The sequence below is a fragment of the Rana temporaria genome, chromosome 1 (assembly GCF_905171775.1).
Source record: "Rana temporaria chromosome 1, aRanTem1.1, whole genome shotgun sequence".
In the NCBI taxonomy this organism is placed as follows: domain Eukaryota; kingdom Metazoa; phylum Chordata; class Amphibia; order Anura; family Ranidae; genus Rana; species Rana temporaria.
This window is the reverse complement of record NC_053489.1, coordinates 13,840,205-13,855,952: the sequence shown is the minus strand read 5'-3', so window position 1 is coordinate 13,855,952 and position 15,748 is coordinate 13,840,205. Positions and strand designations below refer to the sequence as shown.

Below are 15,748 nucleotides of genomic sequence, written 5' to 3'. Positions count from 1 at the left end.
GCTCGTTCTACAAAGTGTAAAGTTAGTCACACCTTGTAAAGGCCCATTCCAGCGACGGCATTTGGTATGCTTTCCCGAGGGAGAACTCCACGGCAATTTGTAAAAAACAAAACCGGCATGGGTTCCCCCCCAGGAGCATACCAGGCCCTTAGGTCTGGCATGGGTTGTAAGGAGACCCCCCCACGCCGAAAAATTGACGTAGGGGGTCCCCCTACAATCCATACCAGACCCGTATCCAAAGCACGCTACCCGGCCGGCCAGGAAGGGAGTGGGGACGAGCGAGCGCCCCCCCCCCCCTCCTGAGCCGTGCCAGGCCGCGTGCCCTCAACATGGGGGGGTTGGGTGCTCTGGGGCAGGGGGGCGCACTGCGGGCCCCCCCACCCCAGAGCACCCTGTCCCCATGTTGATGAGGACAGGACCTCTTCCCGACAACCCTTGCCATTGGTTGTCGGGGTCTGCGGGCGGAGGCTTATCGGAATCTGGGAGTCCCCTTTAATAAGGGGGCCCCCAGATACCGGCCCCCCACCCTAAGTGAATGGATATGGGGTACATCGTACCCCTATCCATTCACCTGTAGGCAAAAAGTAAAATGTAGTAAACACACAACACAAGGCTTTTTAAAATAGTTTATTATTCTGCTCCGGAGGCCCCCCCTGTCTTCGTTATTAGCTCAATTACCAGGGGGGGCTTCTTCTTCCACTCTCCGGGGGTCTTCTCCGCTCTCCGGGGGTCTTCTCCGCTCTCCGGGGGTCTTCTCCGGACTCCGGGGGGCTTCTTCCATCTTCTCCCCTCTTCCGCTCTTGACTCGGCGAACCCCGGTTCTTCTTCAGCTCTCCGGTGCCTTCTTCTTCAGCGCTGGCTGCCTGCTATGTTTGTGTGTTAGCTCGATTTCAAACAGGCAGCCGGCGCGGTCTTCTGTGGCGTCAGGGTCTTCTGGTCTTCTGTTCTTCCGATGTTGCCTCGTCGCCTGTTGTCGCTGTAATGATGGAAGCGCGCCTTGCATCACATTTATATAGGCATCACCGTCCCATCATGCTCCGGTAGGTACCCACGTGGTGGGTGCACGTGGGTAGGCACCCATACAGTCTGAGTCAACTAACTCTTAGAATACCCTCTAAATTTAAAGCAGTACCGGCTAGAAAAAAGCAGACCGCTATATATATATAGGGCTCGACAAAGTCCGGGCGCCCGGTCGCTATTACGACAAGAAATAGTGACCTGGTGCCCAGGGAAGCTTAGGCTTTGCGGCCTCAATTACCGGCCTGGGTGGGCCCACCGCGATTGTGCGGCAGGGGAGGTGGGGTTGCACGGAGTCACAGGAATGCTATGTCTCCATGCGCCCCCACCGCGCGATCGCAGCGTGCCCGCGTTGGCCGGTAATTGAGGCCGCGGCTTTGCGGCCTTCTGCAGGCCTAAGCTTCCTTCTTTGATCTGGCACCATCTTGTGGTGGCCGTTGGCATTACAAGTGTAGCCTACACAAGTGAAACAGCAATCCAGCAATTCTAATGTGTTTTTCACTGCCATCTCCTTCCCTCTAATTAAAGCCCCCAAACATTATATATATATATATATATATATATATATATATATATAAACACCCTAGAGAATAAAATGGCGGTCGTTGCAATACTTTCTGTCACACCATATTTGCGCAGCGATCTTACAAGCACACTTTTTTTTGGGGGGAAAAAATACACTTTTTTTAATAAAAAAATAAGACCACAGTAAAGTTAGCCCAATTTTTTTGTTATTTTGTGAAAGATAATGTTACGCCGAGTAAATTGATACTAAACATGTCACGCTTCAAAATTGCGTCCGCTCGTGGAATGGCAACACAATTTTACCTTTTAAAATCTCCATAGGCGACGTTTAAAAAATTCTACAGGTTGCATGTTTTGAGTTACAAAGGAGGTCTAGGGCTAGAATTATTGCTCTCGCTCTACCAATCACGGCGATATCTCACATGTGTGGTTTGAATACTGTTTACGTATGCGGACGCTACTCACGAATGCGTTCGCTTGGCGGGACGGGGCGCGTTCTCTGGATCCTAACTTTTTTAGCTGGCTCCTAGATTCCAAGCAAATTTGTCAAACCCTGTATATTATATATATATATATATATATATATATATATATATATATATATATATATATATATATATATATATATATATATATATATATATATATATATATATATATATATATATATATATATATATATATATATATATATATATATATATATATATAAAAAAGATTAAAAAAAAATATATATAAAAAAGATAAAATATATATATATTATATATATATAGAGAGAGAGAGAGAGAGAGAGAATAGGGTAGGACTAAAATAGGAATAGGATATTAGACATGTGCAATTTGTTTAGTTGCAAATTTGTTTTCTAACGAATCTAGACAAATTCATTAATTCGTAAATATTCGTAACATTTTTCAGAAAATTCAGAAATTCAAAATTTTGGAAATTCGAAAATTCAAAAAATCCGAAAATTCCAAAATTTAAGAATGAACATCTTAAAATTCGAAACACCGAAAATCAGAAAATTCGAAATAATAACTATTAATTACATTTATATATTGGAATTTCCTTTTCAAATTTGTCTGTTAGTGAATGTAACAAATACATATTTATCCGAAGTTACGAATTATCCGTAATAACAATTGCCGTATCTAAACGAATAAAACGTAATACATTTAAGGGCCCTCTCACCCGGGACGGATACATGATGATCCGCCGCCGTCGTAAGTCCGAATGTGAGGCGTCGTATCTCAACGCCTGATTCAAAGAATCAGATACGCCAGAATTTGTCCAAGATACGACTGACGTAAGTCTCTTACGCCGTCGTATCTTAGGTGCATATTTACGCGGGGCGATTCCGTATATTTCCGCGTTGAATATGCAAATGAGCTAGATACGCCGATTCACGAATGTACTTGCGCCTGGCGTATTAAAATACGCTGTTTACGTAAAGGCGTACGACCGGCGTAACTTTACCCCTCATAAAGCAGGGGTAAGTCATGTTAAGGTATGGACGTCGGAACAGCGTTGTATTTTACATCGTTTGCGTAAGTCGTACGTGAATGGGGATGGGCGTAGGTTACGTTCACGTCGACTAAGCATTGAGCCAACTTAGGGAGAAAATTTGACGTGATACCGAGCATGCGTGCGCATGCACCGTTCGTTAGGCGCGTCATTTATGTGGGGTCACGATTCATTTCCATACAACGCGCCCCCTACCAGCCTACTTTGAATTACGCGGGCTTACGCCGGCCCATTTACGCTACGCCGCCGCAACTTAGGGCGCAAGTTATTTGTGAATACGGTACTCGCCTCTAAGTTACGGCGGCGTAGCGTATATGAGATGCGCTAGGCCCGCCTAAACATAAGCCATTCTTTCAGAATCTGGCCCTATGTGTTTATGGAATGGTTGTATGATATATATACGCTAATTCTGGAAATCATTTCATACCAGCCCAATAGCATTACTATACAAGCCCAACCACATAACGTCTTTATTTTCTTGTTCAGAAAAGGGAAAACCAAGCACTTTCAAGCACATTTGAAGAGTGGACCCATCAGTGCCCATCAGCTCAGCTTCACCAGTGCCCACCAATACAGCCTCACCAGTGCCCATCAGCTCAGCCTAATCAGTGCCCATCAATGCAGCCTCACCAGTGCCCATCAATGCAGCCTCACCAGTGCCCAGCAGCTCAGCCTGTTCAGTGCCCAGCAGCTCAGCCTGCTCAGTGCCCAGCAGCTCAGCCTGCTCAGTTCCCAGCAGCTCAGCCTGTTCAGTGCCCAGCAGCTCAGCCTGATCAGTGCCCAGCAGCTCAGCCTGATCAGTGCCCAGCAGCTCAGCATGTTCAGTGCCCAGCAGCTCAGCCTGCTCAGTGCCCAGCAGCTCAGCCTGATCAGTGCCCAGCAGCTCAGCCTGATCAGTGCCCAGCAGCTCAGCCTGTTCAGTGCCCAGCAGCTCAGCCTTCTCAGTGCCCAGCAGCTCAGCCTGTACAGTGCCCAGCAGCTCCGTGCCCAGCAGCTCAGCCTGTTTAGTGCCCAGCAGCTCAGCCTGTTTAGTGCCCAGCAGCTCAGCCTGTTTAGTGCTCAGCCTGATCAGTGCCCAGCAGCTCAGCCTGTTCAGTGCCCAGCAACTTAGCCTGATCAGTGCCCAGCAGCTCAGTGTTACCTGTGATCAGTGTATAGCGAACAAGGAGATAAGATGGATTATACAGAGCAGGAACTCCCAATTACTGTACCCCATCCACCCACTGTCCTCAAAGTGCCACCTCCCATGATAGACATCACCAGTGTGCTGCCTATCATAAGATTTGGCACCTGGGGCATTTGGCACCTGGGGCAGATCTTATATCTGGCACACCCCCCCTCCCCCCCCCAACACCCACAAAAATGTTGGAATGTTTTTAATAATATTTATTAAACAAATTCCACAGCCCCCCCCCCCCATTACAGTGCCCCTTGCAGTCTGTGCCCCCCCCATTATCTCCAATCACAGTCATATATTATAAAAATATGAACTTAGCCTACCTGAAAAGTGGACTGCAGTCCCAAGGTGGAAGGATTTTTTTTCTATACAGGGGAAAATGCAATTTGCATTACAGTATGCTCCACCACAAATATTAGAGTATGCTCCACAAATAGCACAACATACCTCCATACCCACCAGCACACTTCTGTATCCCCCTGCACATTTCTGCCCCTCCAACACACCCCATACCCCCCAGAACATCTCTGTAACCCCCTCAGCACATCTTTGTATACCCAGAACAGCACTGTACTCCCCAACACATCTCTGTACCCCCAGATGCCTTTGTACTCTCCTTGCTTTGTTACCCCCAGGAGGCCTCTTCACCCTACCTGCATCTATATCCTCATGTACACCTCTGCACCCCCAGAATCCTTCAGTAAGTCTCCATACCAGCCTGTATACTCTATTCCAGTGCACAACACACACACACAGATGTGCACAGCCTATTGTATTAGGGTGTGCACCCCAAAACGCAAATACACTTGTGTGAGTCTGTGTGTTGTATGTGGCGTAGCATAGCGTTTTTTTGGGGCTGGGCGGTGGGGTTGTGTGACTTTCCAGTGCCCATCAATGCTAACCACTGACCTACCTGCACTGACCTATCTGACCTACATACACTGACCACTGAGCACTGACCTGCATGACCTTAACACACACTGACCTACTGACAATAGCATAGATACACACACTGACTTACCTGAGCTCAGCCGTGGTGTGCGGTCACAGCAGGGAGCAGGCATTTAGTCACTCGTCATTGTCAGAGAGGAGAGGAGCTGCCGAGGAGGAGAGGAGCTGCCATGCCGAGAAGGAGGAGAGGAGCTGCCATGCCAAGGAGGAGGAGAGGAGCTGCCATGCCGAGGAGGAGAGGGAGGAGAGCCGCCTGCCCGAGCAGGGATATTGTTCGGCGGCTGCATTTGAAATTCCCGCCTTCTGGAGACTCTGCAGGCTATGATTGATGCATGTCACACGTCCCATGGTCCTCCTGGCATTGGCGCTGCAGGCTCCAGAAGGCGGGACCTATGGCACTCGGCCCCAGCCGCACTCGGCCGAACTCGGCCCCAGCCGCACTCGGCCGAACTCGGCCGAACTCGGCCCCAGCCGCACTCGGCCGAACTCGGCCCCAGCCGCACTCGGCCGAACTCGGCCCCAGCCGCACTCGGCCGAACTCGGCCCCAGCCACATTCGGCCGAACTCGGCCCCAGCCGCACTCGGCCACACTCGGCCCCAGCCGCACTCGGCCCCAGCCGCACTCGGCCACACTCGGCCCCAGCTACATTAGGCCGCACTCGGCCTCACTCGGCCACAGCCGCGATCAGATCGGTCCGGGCCCCGGCGCTCAGGGCCAACAATACAAAGTATTGTTCAATAGACTCAGGGCTTTTCAGGGTCCCATTCGGGGCTCCAGTGCCCCAAACAGAGTGCAGGGTTCAGGGCACGTTACGTACAGAGAGCAAGGTTCAGGGTGCAATATGTACAGAGAACAGGGTTTGCCATGCCATGGGAATGCCATGTTTCAGCTAAAAGAAGCCCTGAGTAATAGTATACAGTGCACTGTGTGCAGCCATGCATAATGCAGTCATAGCACCTGTGATCATCATCATTATAATGGTCACGTGTCTCACTGTAGTACTATACACATGTTAGAGAGGAACCAGAAAAAAAAAAGTTTACCTTGATGCCCACTTACAAGCCTGCCACTTCTGCTGCAGCTGAATGTGACAGGGACAATATTTTTTTGCTGGGATGCAAAGCATCATAACTGCAGCTGCCTTTGCAGCATGGGGGTGGCAAAAACAGTTAAACAGATGGCAGGGCTTCAGTTTTAACCCACACACCTCCATGCATCCCAGCAAAAATGATCCTACTTGTTGCATTCAGTGGGCAGTGCCGCCTGCTGAATGTGACCCATTTAAGTGCAGCCTCTGATCAGTGTATTCTGACAGCACCTCGTGCTGCTGTCAGAGTACATTGTCCTGGTGGGAGGATTCCTCCATGCACTTTTTCCTGTGGATGAAGAAATCTATTCATTTTTTTGCCTGCAGAAAAAAATAAAAAATAAAATCTTCTTTGGCCCCTAAAGGACTGCAAAGAACGTAGCAGGCTGAAGAACAGTTTGAAGAGATAACAAGTACCTGGGATGGAAAGGTTGTCAGGGAGACAGTCAGACCGTGGATTCCTAGAGTGGAATGACAAAATCTGATAGTGGGGGCTGCATGATGTGTGCTGTGGGGAGAGAGCAGAAAGAAACAGAAGAAAGTGAATGGGAAAGGGGAGGGGGGGGTCGGTGTGAGACAGTCTGAACTACTTCATGATCTTACCTGCAAGTACTTCAGTGGGGCAGGAGAAGCATTTGAAACTCCCAGTGCGGCCACCTCCACATCACTACATACTAACCAGTGCCTGTCTGGGTCAGACGCCTTTCCCCCTCCCCCGTGCACTGCTGGCCGGAGATGTAAAGTGAGATGTTGGTGATCTGACGATATGGTTTCGGCTGTAAGGACTGTGCAGGCGCAATCTTTGCCGACGGAAATTACTGAACCTCCAGGGCGACGTGGAATTTGAGGTAAGTGGCCAGTCAGCCTCACGCTCGCTCGGCCTCCTGGCTCTTTTTTTTAACATCCTCCAATCCACAGGGATGTTAAGTAATGAGCCTGGATGCCGGCCGAGGGTCGGAAATTTCCGTCGGCAAGGATTGCGCCTGCGCAGTCCTTACAGGAACCATCTCGATAGACGAAGCATACCGACAATTCACCGGCCACCATAGAACTGTATAGGAGGCTCAAGTCCTATCCTGGCTGTCTGCCTCGCTCTCTCCCTGCACATCGCTCGGCCATGAGAGAAGGAGTGAAGCTGCCAGCCTGCTCCATGGAGGACTATGATGATTTTCCTGAACCCCCTCCCCCGTTTGGCCCGCCAGAGACAGCCCAGCAGGAGCCATGGGGACCCAGCAGGACTCTTCACCTGCAATCCGGGGACAAAACTGTGGACAGACCTCCCACCTTACAAAACACATTTTTGTGTGTCTTTTACAATCACAATAAAATGCCTCTTATTCTAGGGTGACCAGACGTCCCCGTTTTCCGGGGACAGTCCCCGGATTGAGGAGACTGTCCCCGGAAAACGGGGACGTCTGGTCACCCTAGAATAAGAGGCATTTTATTGTCAATGTAAAAGACACACAAAAATGTGTTTTGTAAGCCCAGAGCTTCTTCCAGTCATTCCTCACAGGACTGCTTTTTCAAAACCTTAAATAATAATAATAATAAAAAAAAAAACTATACAGTAGCTATGTTGGACTATACTGACCACAGACTTGGCCCCCTAAACCACTATACTCGACAGGGATTGCTAGTGGTCCGGTGACCGCAACCCTGCGAGAGACACCACCACCTAGAAAATCTTTAAGCCATTAACCTAGGAAGACACACACTTAAGAGATATCTACAAAGAGATACCACACATGTACAGTAGATATCTTGTACGCCCGATACAATACAGATACTCCAACAATCAACATAACAAATACGACTCCTAACAAACACATTGAATGAACTTCGATCATTTTTTATTTATTTTTTGTTAAACATCAAATTATTTTTCTATTTAGTCCTCATCATCCTCAGGAACTATGCAGTTGAACTTGTTGCAACATCCGAGTTCTGTATAAAAATACAAAAAAAAAAAAAATTACAGACAGTTTTACCACAACAGTTTTTAGTCTGGAAAATATAACCTCCTGCATTTTCAGTTTTAGTCAGTTGGTGGCGCTCTCCTTAGCACTGCTGTCTAAAATGTACAATTTTAGAAGTGAATGAGAGCGTTGCCGACCCGGCCCCAACCTCCACAGCAATGACTCCCTAACCACTTCATTACTGGGCACTTAAACCCCCCTCCTGCCCAGACCAATTTTCAGCTTTCAGAGCTGTCGCAATGTGAATGACAATTGCGCGGTCATACAACACTGTACACCTATGACATTTTGAATCTTTTATTCCCCACAAATAGAGCTCTCTTTTGGTGGTATTTGATCACCTTTGCGGTTTTTATTTTTTGTTAAAAAAAAAAAAAAAAAAATTATAGTTTTTTATATTTTGTTATAACATTTTGCAAACGGGTAACTTTTCTCACACGGGGCCGGATTCAGATACATTGGTGTATCTTTCCGGGTGACGTAACGTATCTCAGATACGGTATGCCGCCGTAAATTAGGGCACAAGTTCCGTATTCAGAAAGAGCTTGCGCCCTTAGTTATGGCGGCGTAACGTATGTGTGTCAGCGTAAGCCCGCCTAATTCAAATGTGGATGATGTGGGCGTGTTTTATTTAAATTCACTGTGATCCCGCGTATTTGACATATTTTACGAACAGCGCATGCGCCGTTCGTGAAAAAATCCCAGTGCGCATGCTCGAAATTATGCCGCAAGTCGTCATTGCTTTAGACGTGAACGTAACTTACGTACAGCCCTATTCGCGAACGACTTACGCAAACGACATAAAATGTTCAAAACTTGACGCGGGAATGACGTCAATACTTAACATTGGCTACGCCTCATATAGCAGGGGTAACTTTACGCTGAAAAAAGCCTAACGTAAACAACGTAAAAAAATGCGCCGGCGGGACATACGTTTCTGAATCGGCGTATCTACCTAATTAGCATATTCATTGCGTAAATATATGGAAGTGCCACCTAGCGGCCAGCATAAATATGCAGCCTAAGATACGACGGTGTAAGACACTTACACCAGTCGGATCTTAGGGAAATCTATGCGTAACTGATTCTATGAATCAGTCGCATAGTTACGACCCCACACACTCAGAGATACGACGGCGAATCCGGAGATACGCCGTTGTATCTCCTTTCTGAAACCGGGCCACAGAGTCTACTATAGGCAATGCAGTAAAAACTTTGACTGTGTAGGACCAGAAAACCAGCTCACCTAAAATCTTCAAGGGTCTTCAGGTTCGACCCACAAACGGTGAAGGAAAAGAGCTTACATTGAAGGTATTGCATCTAAAATGTGCCTTATACACTGAAGTCAATTAGCCAGACTCAGGTAGACATGCCTAACGTTAGGCAGGCGTAGCGTATCTCATATACGCTACGCCCCCGTAAGTTAGAGAAGCAAGTGCTGTATTCACAAAGCACTTGCCCCTAGCAGCCAGCGTAAATAGACAGCTAAGATACACACCCCTAGCGGCCAGCGTAAATAGACAGCTAAGATACGACGGCGCAAGCGGTCGTATCTTAGCAACATTTAAGCGTATCTCAATTTGCGAATACGCTTAAATATATGACGGCACAGATTCGGAGTTACGACAGCGTATCTACTGATATGCCGGCGTAACTCTACCTGAATCTGGCTAAATGCGTCCAAGGCTTAGCTCTGCAGGATTCTCATGGAGGGCTTGTTTTGGTTATGTCCTCCAAAGACCGACGTTCCAAAGAGGTCTTGGGGTTGTTGTGGAAAATGTTATATATGTGGACATTTATATTCTAGGATGTGTGTTTTATAGATTGTCATCTGTCTCCCTGTGTCTGATGTTTAATCGAGGAGCGCTCTAGCAGAGCGCACTTGGGTTGAATCAAGACCAGCAGTAAAACGGTCAGTATGAAAACCTTCTTATGGGATTGATACGTGTTCTCTGTGTGTGTGGGCATTTATTGGTTTGTTGATATCAAGCGCAATGCGCTGGACTGCTTGCTTTCCAATGACTATACACATTAGAGAAGCGAAGTCCGCATAACGAGAGAAACCTATTATATCTCTCTTGCGGACTTCGTTATCCTTTATGGATACATATCTGTGTGAGAGGACATTGATATCTTCCTTGTTGGTGTACTTGTACCGTATATTGACAACAGCAGTAGCATTGTCTGAAGCCTATATGAACAATTAGAATGATCTTAATTTAGATACTGTTTTACTTTGAACAATGTCTGAATGCGATCCATGCTGGCCAAGATGGGGTGTGTGCACTTCCTTTGCCCTGCCTTTCTTTGAGTGCCCTCCCCTTTTTGTTTGTCATTTCCTGCCATGTGATTTTGTATTAAGGGAAGTGATTCACTGTTGGGGCCATCACTTCCTGCTTTGTTATTCTTTTGTTTCCAATGAATAAATGATTTTGAGTTTCCTGTGCTGAGGGCAGAAGCTTGAGATTCCAGCTAGAAGCAGCATTGTTTTCTGATTCTTCCTGGTGCCATGAAGTACTTCACATTCCTTGTACAAAGAGCTTGATACAAAACGTGCTTTTAAGCATGAAGGAATTGTTTGGTGCTTTGGGTGCATTGAGACGCTGGACGTGCACATTTTGGCGCGGTGTGGATTTGCGTACAAAGCCCAAGGGAATTCTTCCACGACAGGGTGAGGCTGTTGGATTACTTGAGTCCAGGAGTTCTGATCTATCCTGTGCTATGTTGATCGGGTGTCACAAACTCACAATAAGATCGGTATCAATATGGTGGCTTCAAGTGAAATAGGGGTTTGTCCTCCCGAATGACCTGAAGGAAGATTGGGGGTGTTTGTCCCATAGCGGGTAGGGGTCTCCTCCAATAATTTATTTTGGGGATTGTAAGGAGTCACAGGCTTAAATTTGAAAGCCCACCCACCTGGCCGCTCATCACCAGTTTGCCAAGCTGCACAAGGAAAAAGCGTCAGCCTTACTACCCTCCCTGAAAAATCCTAAACATTGTATCGACAGTGGCTTAGTAGCTGGCACTCCGGTCTAGCAGTACTCAGACCATAGGTTCAGCCTCGGACAGAGTATCGCCTGTTTGGGGCTTAAATAGTAAACAGAGTATACTGAAAATAGACAAGGGCCTAGTTACCAAAACCACATCAGTATGTTGTTTTAAAAGGATGTTCCCGGTCCTGAAAGCTTGGGTGGGAGTCATCAAAGGAGGGCAAGACCCAGCGAGGAAATCTTTATTTTCAAAGGGAGGTAGAGGAGCCAGTTGGTGCTTCTTCAGGTTGCCAGGTGTAATCAGAGATGGAGGGGTTGGATGGTGAGTCCTTAAAAACCCTCTCGCTACGAGCCCTCCCTGGAGGAGGTGGAGGATCTCTTGGAAGCCACCCTGGTAATCCAGGAGTAGAAGCTGTTTTCACTCCATGACCAGAGGGATAGAAGTGGCAGAACAGGGGCTAATGGGATAGCATTTCTGCCTACCAGCATCCCGAACATGCCAAAACCAAGGTTATGGCTCCTATTCTCATTACACCGCATTGGCCCAGGAGGCTGTGGTTCCCAAGCCGGTACGATCTGGCGTGGAACTTTCCTGGATACTGCCAATCTGGGAGGACCTTCATCTCAGGCTCCATTCTGCTGTCCCCAGGTGGAGCAATGTTTTCTCCCTGCATGGCTTCCGAGGAAGAATTGCTAAAGGAAAGAGCTTCTCGGATGGGGCCGTGGCCCTGCTAAGTTAGCAGGAAAAGGAAAACCTGCTCCATCTACCGGAGACGTTTTCAACAGCAGAGGACTTTTCCAATTGGGGGCCCCTGTTTCTGCAAATATTTCCATACCAGGTGTTTTTTTAAGAGGGTGGCTTCGAAGTTTCAGAGGCCAAGAAATTATTTTGCCAACTTTCTGGTCAAATCCTGTGGGTGAACGTAAGTTGGATGCACCTTATCCAAACTTTTCTAAACTCTGGACCTGAGGATCGCTAAGGATCGAACCTTTGGGGAAAAAAGGGGTCCTACAAGTGGCAGTCCCTCCCTAGGGTTAAGTGCTTGTTTATCCTCTCAAAGGTGGCTGTCCTGAAAGACGGTTAGGGAAAATCAGAGTTGCGTACTGGTAACGTTTTTTCCGAGAGTCTTTCAGGACAGCGAGTAAACACTCCCGGTTCTTTCAGGGGGAGAAATGACTGATTGTCTGTTCATACAATGTATAAACAGCGATCTGTCATTTCCCCTAGTCAGTCCCACCGCCCTTCAGTTAGAACAAACTTTAGGGAACATATGAACCCCTTGATCGCCCCCTAGTGTTAACCCCTTCCCTGCCAGTGACATTTTTACAGTAATCAATGCATTTTTATAGCTCTGATCGCTATAAAAATGCCAATGGTCCAAAAATGTGTCAAGTGTCTGATGTGTTCGTCATAAGGTCGCAGTACTGCCGGCGGCCCGGTCCTGAGCTCCGTGACCACACCTGCGGGACCCGATAAGGAACGACTATCAGTGATGTCACGCGCCCAGCCACACCCCCCTACAGTAAGAATCACACACTAGGGCACACTTAACCCTTACAGCGCCCTCTAGAGGTTAACCCCTTCACTGCCAGTGTCATTTTCACAGTAATCAGTGCATTTTTATATCATTGATCGCTGTAAAAATGACAATGGTCCCAAAAATGTGTCAAAAGTGTCCGATGTGTCCGCCATAATGTCGCAGTCACGATAAAAATCGCTGAACGCCGCCATTACTAGTAAAAAAAAAATATTAATAGAAATGCCATAAAACTATCCCCTATTTTGTAGACGCTATAACAAGGCTTATTGCAATTTTTTTTTACCAAAAATATGTAGAAGAATACGTATCGGCCTAAACTGAGGATAAAATATGATTTTTTTTATATATTTTCGGGGGTATTTATTATAGCAAAAAGCAAAAAATAATGATTTTTTTAAAAAAATTGTCGCTCTTTTTTTGTTTAAAGCGCAAAAAATAAAAACCGCAGAGGTGATCAAATACCACCAAAAGAAATCTCTATTTGTAGGGGAAAAAGGATTGCCAATTTTGTTTCAGAGCCACGTCGCACGACCGCACAATTGTCAGTTAAAGCGACGCAGTGCCGAATCGCAAAAAGGAGCCTGGTCCTTTAGCTGCAAAATGGTCCGGGGCTTACTGTAAGTGGTTAAAAAAAAAAAATAATAATTTCATTTAATATTAAAAAAAAAACATTTTTTACATTTTTTTATTTCATCAGAGTAGTTCAATATTACCATATTAACATTGTACTTATCTTGAAGGGATGATCAAGGACTTTTTTTTTTACACTTTGATGGGTGGTACAAAGAAGATCATTGAACCAGCAATGCTTTAAAATGTCATGAATGGGTTAAGTTCATGACAGCTGTGAATTCTAGTGATCTGTGATTGGATACAGCTAATCACATGGCATGGGGTGCTGTGAGGGCCCCAGGTACTATGTGATATCTGTGGGCCAATCACAGCTCACTAGTAAAGGAAACAAAGCTGTTATAAATCATATTGATTCAAAACAGCTTTGTGGACATTGTGATCATGTATTAGGGTCCGTATCCTGCTGTGTCCAGTGAAAACAACGGTCGCGGGGGGGTACATCACTTTGCCTGTACATGCCGACCATCCACAGTAAATGTACTGAGGATGCTGGGCAAGTGGGTTATACAGCTTCTCGCAGGATGTAGAAAGCAATGCCTAGTACACACGTGCGTTTTTTTCGTTGGATAAAAAAAACACAGTTTTTACCCAACAAAATTCCTCTCAGGCTGCCTTGCATACACACGCTCAGACAAAAGTCCGCCAGTCCAAAGCGCTGTGACGTAGAACACGTATGACGGGACTATAAAGGGGAAGTTCCATTCCAACGGCCCCACCCTTTGGGCTGCATTTGCTGATCCTCGTGTTTGGTGAGAAATGATTTGCGCTTTTCAGTCTTCGTGCTTTTCAGTCCGTTACAGCGTGATGAATGTGCCATCTTCTTGTTTTACCAGAAAGAGCGCTCCCGTCTCATACTTGATTCTGAGCATGCACTGTTTTCTGCCCGTCGGAAAACCATACAGACAGACGGATTTTTAGCCTGTTGGGGAAAAAAGAGATCCTGATCTCTTTTTTTTTTGTCCGCCAGTTTTCCCGTCGGAAAAACTGCGATGGAGCATACAGACGGCCGGGATTCCCGGCCAAAAGCTCCCATAGCAGTTTTCCTGTCGGAAAAAAAACGGTTGTGTGTACGAGGCAGAAGAGGGAGGAAATGAGATACAAATAAACAGATAGGTGCATGCAAAGTCTGCAAGGTGCTTGTTATTACTTACCTGTGCCACATTGCAGAAATTTAAAAATGCAGCCACAACCACGCCTAAAGCGGGCCGCAAACCTGCAAAATAAATATAAACAGTAAGTAGGACATCTGCCTCACTATATAAAGATAGCGGACCTGTCTGTAGGGTATAAAAATAAATTTTACAATGGAAGTCTCTAAAAGTGAACCAAAATATATATACAGTAGATATAGCAAAAAAATAGAAATCTTTGGATACAAATCTATTTTGTGTCCAATGCCACCGAAATTGTATTGGTAAAGTAATAGATGAGCTTGTTGTCCCTGGCTGGCAATAACCACTTGCCTACCGGGCACTGTCACCCCCTTCCTGCCCAGGCCAAATTGGATCTTTTTTAGTGCTTTTGCACTTTGAATGACTGTTCCCATATGACATTTTTAATAATTTTCTTCACACAAATCGAGCTTTCTTTTGGTGGCAATTGAATCACACCTAGGGTTTTGAAAAAAAAATGATTTTTGTACTCACCGTAAAATTATTTTCTCTGAAGTTCATGGACGGACACAGCAGCATAATGTTGACAGTAGGGTATTAGCCTTCTATCAGGAAAGGACTAGGCAGAAACATGTTAATATGTTAAAACAACATCAAAACTGTACATTTCCACCCAGGTGGCCGGTCCCTCTGGGTACAACCCCTCTTCCTGCATGCAGCAGCTCAGTTCGTCAAAAAGCAGTACAAACATAAAAAAGGAGGGGTGGGTGCTGTGTCCATCCATGAACTTCAGAGAAAAGGATTTTACGGTGAGTACAAAAATCGTATTTTCTTTTTCGTTCATGGATGGACACAGCAGCATAATCTTGACAGTAGGGACGTCCCCAAGCAGTGTCAAAAAAATGAGGGGTGGGAACAGGAACGGAGGAGTTGCAACCTTAAAACAGCTGCCTGTAAAAAAGGCAAGGGCGGCCGAAGCAAGCATCCCGAAGATGCACTCACATCAACCTTGGAAAGTTTAGTGAAGGTGTGAACGGATGACCAGGTTGCCGCCTTACACACCTGGGAGACAGACGCTTGATGTCCTATTGCCCTGGTTGAATGTGCCGCGACAGGAAAGGAAGGCGCCCACCCTGTTAGGGCATAAGCCTGAATCATGATCTGTCTGATTCACCGAAAAACAGCGGCCGACGAGACCACCAGGCCCTTCTGTGGGC

General features: G+C 46.5%; 1 long non-coding RNA gene across 1 annotated transcript; it reads right to left on the bottom strand.

Moving 5' to 3' along the window:
* Positions 1–8,114: 8,114 nt before the first annotated feature.
* Positions 8,115–14,628, bottom strand: LOC120924784. Its single transcript, XR_005746420.1, has 2 exons — positions 14,571–14,628; positions 8,115–8,223 (listed from the first exon to the last, which is right to left on the bottom strand). It is a non-coding gene; the product is annotated as an uncharacterized LOC120924784 (long non-coding RNA).
* Between the last annotated feature and the right edge of the window lie 1,120 nt (positions 14,629–15,748).